Source organism: Panulirus ornatus, chromosome 19 (assembly GCF_036320965.1).
Source record: "Panulirus ornatus isolate Po-2019 chromosome 19, ASM3632096v1, whole genome shotgun sequence".
NCBI classification, from domain to species: Eukaryota; Metazoa; Arthropoda; class Malacostraca; order Decapoda; family Palinuridae; genus Panulirus; species Panulirus ornatus.
Genome location: NC_092242.1, coordinates 68,218,558 through 68,231,019, shown reverse-complemented (window position 1 = coordinate 68,231,019; position 12,462 = coordinate 68,218,558). Strand labels below are relative to the sequence as shown.

Below are 12,462 nucleotides of genomic sequence, written 5' to 3'. Positions count from 1 at the left end.
ATATATATATATATATATATATATATACATATATTTCAGTAAGGTCACAGCGATGCGCATGATGTATTTACTGATAAGCAGGAGGAAAAATGAAACGCGATATGTCCTGAGTTCACCCGGCACTTATCGTGTTTCATTTTTCCTCGTAGTCACCAGTATATATATATATATATATATATATATATATATATATATATATATATATATATATATATATATATATAATTTTAACATTTGTTGATTCAGTAACATGTGATCCTTTTCCCTGAATCGCCTTCGTCATTTTGTCAACTTAAAGATGCCATCGTTCCGGCCTTCTTTGTCATTCTGTCCAATTATGGGAACATCTCTTCCTGGACTCCCTCGTAAACGTATAAGATTATAGATACTCTTCTTCCTGAACTTCCCCTCTCCTCAGTTATAGATCTCTCTCTCTCTCTCTCTCTCTCTCTCTCTCTCTCTCTCTCTCTCTCTCTCTCTCTCTCTCTCCCTTCCTCGACTTCTTCATCTTTTATATCCATTTTGGGGTTATCTTATTCTTTCTCTTGCTTGGTCGTTTCGTATATATATATATATATATATATATATATATATATATATATATATATATATATATATATATATATTACTTATGTCTCGTCACAGATATTTTCTTCATTTTCATGAATTTTTCTCAGCCTGGGAATCATAGTCATTTTGCCCCGTCATATATATTCTTCAGGATGGGCAAGCCACCCTCGGTGTTCTGCCCTTCTCCTCCTCCTCCTCCTTCGACCTTTCATCTTCCCCCTCGTCTCAAATCTGCTGTTGCTCCTCCTCCTCCTCTCTCCTCCTCCTGACCCTGGCCGCCCTAGGAAGCCTCAGGTCACAAGAACGCCTCGCTGGGGACACTCGGCCCCCCTTAATATGGGATTCCGAGTGAGCTGCCGCTAAATGATGGGAGCAAAACCGGAGGCCAAATTTTAGACGGAGCGCGACTGGTTTATTCTTGTGTTGGGGAGGGTGGGGAAAGGTTGGTGGGGGGAGGGGGGGACCCCCGACCTGTGATTTGCATGTTTTATTATGCTCTTTTTAATTTTCAATTTAGCGCTCGCTGATGTGGAAGGAGGGGGGGTTGGGGAGAGAGAGAGAGAGAGAGAGAGAGAGAGAGAGAGAGAGAGCTTTTTGAGCGTATGACTTTGATATTCGAGACGCCGTTGGACGGTGTTATTTGCGGTGAATGTACAACCAGTACGGGTGTGGTTCGTCTCCTACGAGAGAATTAAACAGTTGTTGCCTTCGGTCGTTTAGGATCTTTAGTCCCACCAACTGCCTAGGGGTCGTTAAGGTTGTCGACTACGTCCAGTTTGATCCAACACATCACAAGTTATCCCCAACACCTTCTTCATGTGTTGGAGATGATGAAGACCAACATACGTTTTCGTTCTGTAAGTGACCTTATCATGTGCACTTTCGAAAAGCTATTTCAGTAGCTTTTCCTCTGTATTTCTCTGCATTTCATCAATGTTTATATGAATTAAAAGCTCGTTTCAAAATAGAGGGTTAAAGTGGGGAAGGGCAGCTTCAGTTCCATGAAACATCGTTTCAGTTTGTAAATTTTCATGTGTTAATTGCACTTGTTATACCCGTAACATAATGTCATAGACTTGTTGTGCATTTATCCTGCGTCGAATTTCAAATTCATTATCATTATTGTTATTGAATATTATTTCTATTATGATTCTGTTATTTTTGTTTGTTTATCCACTAACACCTTTCCCTAAATGCTTACTCCGTTTGGTGGGAAAAACTGTGAAAACACTATTTTTATTTTCCTTACAATGTAAAACATAGTATTGATCGTGTACCGGATTGACCTTGCTGTGGTGTTTACATGGTCCTGCTGGCTGCGTCCTCCAACAGCTTGGTCGATCCAACTCATCATCTTGGACTCAGCTCGAGCTGTGTGTGTGTGTGTGTGTGTGTGTGTGGGTGGGTGGGAGGAGGTTGAGGGTGCTAGAAGACCTCTGACGTCACTACCAGAGCTTGTCTAGATTAAACCAATCACGGGACGAGACTGTGTGGGATAACCAATCATGGGACGAGACTGTGTGGGATAAACTCAGATCCAGGCAGTTGAAAGTGTGGTCCTGATTATGGGTAGCGTGGTTGTCAACTTCCCGTAGGTGATTGAGAATGGGAAACGTGGTGTCTCCAACCCTCCCACACGCAGGGAGGGTCTCGGCCATTGCCCCGTGATGGAAGTTGAGCTGAGGGTGTGTGACTGTACCTTGAAGATAAGTGTTGGGGGACGGTACAGACGTGATGACTGTACATAACGAAACGTTTCAGCGAAGCTTCGCATGCTTCACCCAGCTGAGTATGCAGGGACGCAATACGTGATACAGATGGCGAACTCTCCACGTGAAAAAAAAAAAAAAGAAAATTGAAAAGAAAATTTTTATAAAGATTCGAACCCCACTGAAAAATAAATATAAAAACGTAATGAAATTTTCAAAAAAAAAAAAGGTGGTATTCCGTAAATACAGCGAACCTTTTGCTCGAGTCATGTATCAGGTAATTCATTCTTTTATCCTCACTTCTCGTAATTCGTGAAAAGATTGATGAAACACTTGCAGTAGTCGTGTTTGAAATGGAGCTTCATTGAGAATGTTGATGAAGCACTTTGAATGAAGCGCCTCATTTTGAATGAAGATCCTCATCTTGAATGAAACACCTCATCTGTTTCAAGAGTATAGCTTTTATTAAAGATAATTTTCATATTATATCTGTATTTCTCAATTGTGTTATTATAAATTGTTTTTTCTTACTCAAAGTAAAGTCGCGCGTGCACAATCCTCTACAAATAGCTTGAATTTACAGAAGAGAATCTCTTTTTTTATTTACCTGAAAACAAAAACCGATCTTGCTTTCCAGCTTTGTGTTACACTCTACCGAGTGAGAGAGAGAGAAATACTGTTTGACGGACATTTTCACATAATCTGGGGAAGTACAGTTACACCGGAAGTAAAAAGAGACTTAATCAACAGTTCTTTATTGTATTGTTTTCCAACGTTACCAGAAAAATGGCCAAACATTTTCTGTACACTACATTCGTGTTTCTGACGCTCATTTCCTCTATATGTAGTCGGGATATTTATTTCCCACATGTTTTCAAAGGGGAATTTAAATTCGAAGACATGAAATTATGAATTTTCACCAAGCGATCAACCTTAGTTACGCACACACACACACACACACACACACACACACACACACACACACATATTCTGGTCTTCACGACAAACTCTCTGGGTTGGGGTGGGGTTGGGGGGGAGACTTGCGGAAGCTAATAAGTGTCAGGAAGGATGAAAAAAGATCGTAACCCTTCACTTCAGAGGCTCCACGTACACGGCTTCAGTCTTTTGTGTTGGTATAATTTTTTTGTTTTGTTTTTTTTGTTTCTCTTGAATCGTGGTAGGGATTTTATTTCCCCCCCCTCCCTCCCCTTATTTTGCCTCCTGATAATGAACAGGCTTAAGAGGAAACATGTCGAGTTGGGGGGGGGAGGGCAAGAGGGGATGTTTGGAGGGTGTCAGGTCAGGTAGCCGGGTCGTCGATCGTCGGACACCTTCGTCCTCCTCCACCTGTGGTTCCTCCACCTCGTGTGGTTCCTCCACCTGTGGTTCCTCCACCTCGTGTGGTTCCTCCACCTCGTGTGGTTCCCCCACCTCGTGTGGTTCCCCCGAGTTGTGTGTGGTGGTGGTGGTGAACAAGGGGGGGGAGGTAATTGGTTATTATGGCTTAAGATCTCATGCATCATGTAAATATCGGAGAGAGAGAGAGAGAGAGAGAGAGAGAGAGAGAGAGAGAGAGAGAGAGAGAGAGAGAGAGAGAGAGTTCTCTCTCTCAGCAACTCGCAAGTGCTTGTTAGGTTTTCAAGTTGAGATAAAAATAAAAGTAACGTTGGTCATACATTATTCAAAAGATTATTCATCACATAATGGTATAGCCAGCCAGTATTTCGAGCGTGGCGATGTATGACCTTGATTTTCAAGAATGTTCCATTTCATCATAGTGGCCACCTGTGCATGATTCAGTTCAGTGCATGGTATTACACAGAGGTTGTAAAAAAAAAGTTTCAGTGTATATATTTAACTGTCACCAAACAATAGTATGATACTGTTATTAGTGTATTAAAACCGGTCGATGATGGTCAGATATGCTGAAAACATTTTGCCAAATATGATACACCAAGCAGTGTGGTTTTGAACTGCAAAATGTTTTCATGTTTATGTGTAAGATTAAATGCCATGCGCATTCTGATGTCATTCGTCCTGCTCCTCATCTGTCATGTCTTCTCCCCACTCCATCTTCTCCTCCTGTTCCATTTTCTCCTCAGTCATCTCTTCCCCTTTCCTTCTATTCCTTTCTTTATTCTTCCTTGACTCCCCTTCTCTTATCACCTTATTTTAGTTCCTTCAGTTTCTTTTGTCCCCCCACGACTCCTTCCTTTTCTATCTAGTCTCTTCTGCTGTTCTTCTTTCTGCTCTTGTCATTTCTTCTCCACTGCATCAACTCTACCCCCTCCTCATCACTGTCTTCTGCCTACTTTTCTGTTCCTCTCCTCCGACTCCTTTGATCCCCTTCACCCTCCCACCAGTGATTCCGATGCCTTCTCTCCCATCCCTCTCCTGTCACCCCTTCCTCCATCCCCCATCCTCTGCTCCTCTTCTGTATAATTTCCCTTCATTCCATCTTCCACTCCACACCACCTCTTCTCCTTGCGCCTCCGTTTCCCTCCTCATTCCTTCCATCTTCTCTAATTCCTTCTACTTATATAAATCTTGCTGCTCACCTCTTTTGTCCCTTGTCTTTTAACGCCTTCTCCGTCTTCCTTTGTCCCCTTGTAACTCCCTGTGTGGCGTCTTGAGCCTGCCGGGGGGCGTGAGTCTCCTGCTGGGGAATATCTTACCATGAATTATTCAGTGTTCCTCGCCTGAACCACAAGTCATGTGTTGCTTTATGGATACGCGCAGTTGTTGACGCGTCGTCCACGGGTGCGCACTTCATACTTCAGTGTCCGGGCGGGTGACCCAAGTCTTCAGCACTCTTACGATAGTTTCGGGAAATGTCTGTCCATCTGTCCGTGATCATACTATCCTGGTTGAGGTGCCTTGTCCACCAGGCTGTTGGCTCGTCTAGCCTTGCGTCAGTGACGTGCTGTATAGCCAGGATTGCTGGTCTGGTATACCGATAAGGTATCAATCCATGGTCCAGTTTCTTGCCGAAGACGTCCCAGGGTTTTCGTATTAGTATTCTATACATTACCCTTTTGAGAGGGTTTAGCAGACGTGGGCCCCCAGATGTTTGTGGTAATTTTCCTGATAATCCCAGCAGCATCTTTCCCCTTTAATGCATTCGATCTGCATCGTCCGACCAGTCTCTGTCATTCTAGCTTGGAATTATCCTTGCTTGTAGTTTAAGTTCGAGACCTCCAGTATCTTCTGTCTTCATTCGAAGGTCACGGACACATATTTCCGTGGAGGCCGGGCATTTAGATGTCATACTGGTTAAAGAGTTACAGAAATATGGAGAGACGATCACTCCCGCTTCTCTTATGTGACTTGATATCTTCCTTCTTTTAGAGGCAAGGGAGTTTCTCTTTTTTTCCTCCATCGAATATCAGAGCATTATTAATTGCCTTTAGGAATACGTGGTTGATATATTTTGGTAGGTTTTCACAGGTATCTGTTAATGAGACTGCCAGAGTAATTTAAGTGTCATCAGCAGTGAATGATACGAGCTTGTGACATATATTTCTGTCGGTGTCCGATATAAATTGAAGAAAAACAGGAGGGGAGCAAGCACACTTCCCTTGGGAGAAAATGTGATAATGGAAGTCTGCGATTTCATAAGGTTAACTGTTATTCAGTTAAGGTTTATATGGTTGGAGATCCAGCATTGTAACAGTGCGAGACATAACCGTTTTACACAAGTTTTATATGTCGTCCAGAATCATAACATTTTTCCAAAGGCCTTCGGGGAAGTCTGTGTATGCAACATTATCTTCTTTTTTCTCATTTGCACTTTTAGTAGATGATCACCATTGTTGAACTATTTTAAAAGTCAGTGTGTTTCACCTGTAGATCCGTGCTCTCCAGGGTCACGTTAATCGCTTTCGATTACCTAGATGAACTGCTCCCATTATACGTGCGTACTGTCGCTTCCCTCCACTTTCCCCTTTACTTTGTACCCATACTGTCACAGGAACGCCTTCCCTATGGTTATGTGGACAACTGGATTATTCTTAGCGAAAGTGTTTCTTAAATACTTTTCTCGGAAACCTTCAGGACATGGCAACGTGAAGGGCAACTGGCCTGAAGTCGTCTGAAATCGTCGTCGTTTTCCTTCCCTTCCTTCACGAAGAGGAGCTGTGTGTCAGCAGGTTTCATCCTCTATGGATTGATCCGGTTGTCGAAACCTTTTCCGGCGCTGAATGCGTCTCCCCCCCCCCCCCCCCCTCCTTCCTCTCCCACCCACCACTCCATCAGGATAAAGCTCCAGGGGGGCCTTGGATCATGAAGCAGATTGCATGGACACGCCGGCAGGTGGCTCCTCGAATTTTACGGAGCGGAATTTGTTTCCATGTCTTTGTCGACTTGGTAGAACCCACTCTCTTCATGGCGAGTCCTCTCGGCTGGTCACATGTGAATGTGATTCGCTAGCTTACTAAGCTATGATTCGAACTGCTGTTCTCTCTCTCTCTCTCTCTCTCTCTCTCTCTCTCTCTCTCTCTCTCTCTCTCTCTCTCTCTCTCTCTCTTGGACCTTTGACGCCGTATGTGTATGAATCATCTACTCGTGTGTGTGTGTGTGTGTGTGTGTGTGTGTGGTGGGGGGGGGGGGGGCAAGCATTTCTTGCTTGGACTGACTGTTGCTTGACATCAGAGAAGAATGATTCAGATTTCTTTATTCCAGTTCCCTACACAGCTTTTCTGTCTTCTCGTATCCGCTGATTCTGATGAACTCCCTCAGGTTTTGCTACATGGTGTTCATTTATCCATTCATCCATTACATCCTCTGCCTGGTTAATTACTACGGGATTTTGGCAATGGGCAAAGCTATCACATAGCGCTCTCTATGTACAGTGAAGATTAAAGAGACGTGTGAGTTACATGACGTCGGGTTTTATGTGTAAGATAGAGATAGTTAGTGAACAGATTTGCCAGCAGTCCACGTATATGTGAGGCAGAATGAAAATAGACACAGCAATCTGGGCCAGGGAAGGGAACTTGATAGTCTCCTTGCATCCTTTACCTCGATGTATCTGTTTAACCATTTTTCTGTATAACTTTTCAGTTACTTTTATTTGATTTCTTCACTCTGGCTTATGCAGTTTCAGAATTTTTGTGGTTTTTGAATATATGTATGCTGTCTACATTTTCTCCATACAGTGCCATAATATATATACCTTTGTGGTTCCATCTTGAATGTTATAAAACTTTTTGGCATTTTGAAGCACAGGTCCCACACCATCTCTGGCTCTGGGAAGTTTTATAAAAGGTTTTTGTTCGTTAGCGATTTGTCAAGGAGTGTTTCCTGAGGACGGCGCCGTGGCAGTTATTTCTGTGCGTTCCTAGTGGTTCGTGGAACTGCCTCAGTGCAGAACTGTTCACCACAGTTCAGAAGAGAGTGGAACTAGAGTCCTGAATCTTATGCTGCCTAAGGGTACGATCCTTGAACACAAACGGTACAACCTTTTGAAGTATGATGGCATGGCCTTTGACCTGGGTTAGGGTCAAAGGCCAGGTCCTCATACTTAAATGGTCCTGCCGTCATGTTAGGAAGATCGCACGCTGCTTCAGAGAGCCGAACCAAGAGGCTTCAGTGAAGGGTTATGCCATCATACCGAATGGTCGTGCACTTTACGCTGCATGGCCGTACCGTCGTGAAAAAGAGACACCATAGTTAATTATGTTGGCCCACATGGGCGTTGGGGTGGGTGAGGCCCGCGCTGTTTGGTGGCGCAGGGGCGGAAGTGCGGGGGTTAGAAGAGCGAGCGTGGCCACACCATTACTGGGGGTGGGGGGGGGGCTTGCCGACCATCATTTTCTTTCACATATTTATAATTGGATTTTGTACGCTCAAGTCCCCCATTTCTCGTACTTATACAAAGATATATTTTTCCTTCACTTACTTGAATTATTTTATTTGTTGGTCGGGATGAAACACAAATAGTAAAGAAGTCTCTTATGATCTGTAGTCTGGCATCATTGCTTTGGGGGGGTGTTTCAACATTTCAAGGTTATACGTGTTTTTTTATCATTCATTTCTTACATCAGGCTGTCTGTATTGTTCCTATCTTTTATTGGTGATGTATCCCTGTTTGACTAGTACGTATCTGTATATGATGATTTTCCTATAATGAAGACTGTTATACAATAATTAATTTAGTTCCCACGTATAACAGTATCAGTAACACGTGAGCCACATAAACATCTCTTGATCAGTTTTCAGAGAATTGGGCCTTTAAAGTTAATTAGATTTCCGCCGATTAATCAAATAAGTTAATCAACTTAACTGTAGTTAAGAGTCCCCTACAGCTAATTTCTGATTCTGTCCCTATTTTACACAGAAACAGACAGATTACGCTGACGTAATGTGCAACGTCGCCCTGTTGTGAAGTGTAGCACTATTGCGTAACGTCACCAGTGTATAACGTTGCCCCGCTGACCAACATCCCCCAAATATGTGACGTCCAAGTACATGTACATGTAACATGACCACCTGAAGTGCACATGGTCAGCCCAACTATAAATTACCACTGAAAGTAAATTGGTTAACACCCTCCGCCTCCCATTTACTCCTCAAAACACCCCGAGGGTACAAAAGCACCCCAAGGTCACCTCACCATCCTACATAGAAAAACATCGATAACTCACATTCGCATGGCTGCCCTAGATAAAAAAAAAAAGGGAGGGGGCAGTGTACATGGTCACCCATGTAGGTGAGCCTTCTTTCTCTCATTCATAGTCACCCATTTGCTTATGCTTTCTGCTTACATGCGACCACTTTCGCTGCACAGAATCGCCCCATGAACTCAAAGTGCCCAAGTACTGTCAGGTACTAGTAATAGATCACACCATAAGAGTACGTCAGTGTGTGCGTGTGGGCGGACCGGTGTGTAGCACGTACAGTGTGTGTGTGTGTGGGGTTGGTGCTGTTGGTGCGGTAGGCCCGTTAGTGTCAGGATATTGAGGATACGGTCGGTACATCAGCTGCTGTCAGTCAGGTGTGGTAAACAATGGACAGGAAGGGCGGGGCTCCCCGCGAGGGTTCCTGGGCAGAGGTGTTATGATGGCAGGGTGGGAGGCGTTGGCAAGCAGCGTCGTCCGTCCACTGTGGTGGCTTATGGCGCTGGCCACCAGCCTCGGGCCATGTTCAAGCGTTGTTTGTCTCCATCCCACTAGCCACCATACCCTTGGGCTACATCCACGCCTCTCCCGGCCAGCGACTAACGATCTTTGTTAGTGCTCTCTGTACCCACCAGAGGTCATCTATGGGTGTGGCTTAGTCTTTCTCTTCAGTTCTGTCTCGTATGTGAGCCAAATGGTCGCCAGAAGTGTTTTGTCTCTCTTAAGCACTACCCCACACGACCCTTGGGGAGTGACATTCTCGCTAAATGCCGGGCTCTCACGCCCTAGGATCGTTCCGTGGTGTTCAAGGGTTAGTGTGTGTGTGTGTGTGTGTGTGTGTGAGAGAGAGAGAGAGAGAGAGAGAGAGAGAGAGAGAGAGAGAGAGAGAGAGAGAGAGAGAGAGAGAGAGAGAAGGGTAGGTTAACACAGACATAAGCGTGGGGGCGAACTAACTGGCCCCAGTGGCCATGAGAGAGAGAGAGAGAGAGAGAGAGAGAGAGAGAGAGAGAGAGAGAGAGAGAGAGAGAGAGGTGCTTGGTTTGTTGATGTTCTGGGCACTGTACAGAGAGCCAGCTGCCGTGTTCTGGAGGGGGTGGGTGGGCGGGTGGGTGGAGGTGTTTTTCTTCCTCCTCTTTCTCGTACTTATTTTTTCTCTCAAGAAGTTACTTTTAAAAAGTATTGAGGATCAAGTTTTGCCGAGCTGCAGGGAATGGACAAACTTGTGGACTCAGTTCAGTGACTAAATCCGCCTTTTACGACTTTCTCCCTCAAGAAGTTTTTTTTTTTTTCTTTTTTTATAGAACTTTGAAAATTGTAATTTAACAAAGTTCATTAATGTCACTATACTCGAATATCTATTATCATTTATTTTTTTTATAAACCCCTCAGCGCCCTTATCCTATAGCTGTTTATAAGTTTTCCATTTTAAATGACAGCACGACTTTAATATATACTAATTAAATCGGTTTTATTCAGGTGGAAGTCATTAATATTAGAGAGGAAAAAAACTTTCGCTGTTGTTCAGAGGTGAAGGAAGGAACGTGTGTGTGTGTGTGTGTGTGTATAAGTGTTATGAGACGTGAGGAGCGTGGCGCCCAGCCATCCCGCCCAACGTGAGCTCACAGAAGATAAAGAAAAACGCGACTTAAAAAAAGGGAAAAAAAAATGAGTCGAGAAATCGCCTTCACTATCCCCCCCCCCCTCCACCCCCACACACACACAACAAAAAAAAAAGTAAAAGGAAAAACTGCCTACCAAAAAGGGTCATAAACCGGAAAAAAGAGGGATTGGGAAACGATTGTAATACAGACGTCTGATCCCCACGAATATTGGCCACCCCCAAGCTCTCTTGTTTTCCCATCCCGACTGGGGCTTGAATGAGTTCTCAGCGCTCCGTGTCTGTCTTTGTGTGTGTGTGTGTGTGTGTGTGTGTGTCTGGCCTATATCTCAGGACCTCCCCAGGTGAGGCCTTCTAGGCAGACATAGTGTGGGGTCTGCGTCTTGCAGGATATGGCTTGGGGTTTGGAAAGTAGGCTAGAACGTATCTTATATATATATTCTCTCTCTCTCTCTCTCTCTCTCTCTCTCTCTCTCTCTCTCTCTCTCTCTCTCTCTCTCTAGACCACGACTAGACCTGTATAGATTTGGTCACCCAAGCCGAGTGGTTTACATAGGTGAGTCATGTTATGAGTGCATACAGGTAAGGAGATAATCAAATGCTGTATCTCAGGTATGCCACATACATTATTTATTCACTGTATTCCCAATTGATACATTCCTCCTCGTGAATTAATTTTTGCGGATAAAAAAAAAGTTTGATATTTTTGATATCCCATTTCTTGTTAATTACAGTCTTATGGAAAATTTGAAAGACTGGAATGATAATTGGATAATAAACTGAGTATTTTGCCATTCAAAATGTAATATTTTATCGTCCTTTACGAAACTTAATTCCTCCTACAGTGAAAAAAAGGGGAAAAATCCGGCGGGGCTAAAGTTTCCCCTTTGTCCAAGTTCCCAGAAATATGATATGCAAAACTCCTAACTTCTTTTTCCCCCTCTTCGCCAGGTAAGGCAGCCTCACCCTGGATAACCCAAGCGACCATGAAGGCACAAGGTAAGGGCGAGAGGTGCAAGGTGAAGGGGGAGACGGCAAGTGAGGGGAGAAGGTCCTGAGAGTTGGGGGAAGGTGTAGGGTAGATGCAAAGGTGTTGGGGAGGTGCTTGTTGAAGGAGGAGGCTTAAGGGTGTTAAAACCTCAAAAGAGGTGTTAACGTCAGGGAAGGGTGTTAAGTGGAGTTATGTCAGGGTTGGAACGTGTATATCTTGTGAAAGGGGCCTCTTGTGAGGGGACTTGTCTCATTTACGAAAGTACCTGGTAAGCTTAGATGCCATATATATATATATATATATATATATATATATATATATATATATATATATATATATATATATATATATATATATATAATGTGTGTGGGGGGGATAGAAGGCTTTACGACGACTTCACCTTGTAAGTGGAGGGAGGTACCCAGTGAAGATTGTAATGGAAGACATGAGGAGGAGGAGGAGGAGGAGGAGGAACCTAATGAAGGACAGATGACAATCGAGGTAAGGTATGTGGTCTCTTATTGAGGGTTGGTGTATGGTGTTTACCGTCACATGAGGGAGACGAAGGTGTTTGATGGGGAGAGAGTTTTGCAGTCTTGTTGCTCTGTCCCGTAACCTTGTTAATATAACACACACACACACACACACACACACACACACCACACTAGCCTATGCGAGATACCCATTTGTTGACTGTACATCGTGAGAGAGAGAGAGAGAGAGAGAGAGAGAGAGGGGGGGGGGGGGTAAGTAACCCATCATGTAGAGTGAGACTTGTGTAGTAGTAGAAGTTATGAGCACAGGTGTGTTTACCGCCTAGTGGTCTGCGGCTCACGCTGGCCCTCACACCTCCACCTGTAATAAACCGCTTTTATTGTCCCGCTGATCGATGGGGTGGGTAGGCCCACGGCCGTCCCTCCTGTCATTTCCATTAGAGTTATTGGCTAGGGAGAGTTT

General features: G+C 44.0%; 1 long non-coding RNA gene across 1 annotated transcript in view; it reads left to right on the top strand.

The window, feature by feature from the left end:
- LOC139755294 (uncharacterized) overlaps nt 1-11,518 on the top strand; it is a 188,305-nt gene extending 176,787 nt beyond the window's left edge. The window contains exon 4 of the long non-coding RNA XR_011714069.1: nt 11,466-11,518. This is a non-coding gene — a long non-coding RNA (uncharacterized lncRNA). The remainder of the gene's footprint in view (nt 1-11,465) is intronic.
- Nucleotides 11,519-12,462: the final 944 nt, after the last annotated feature.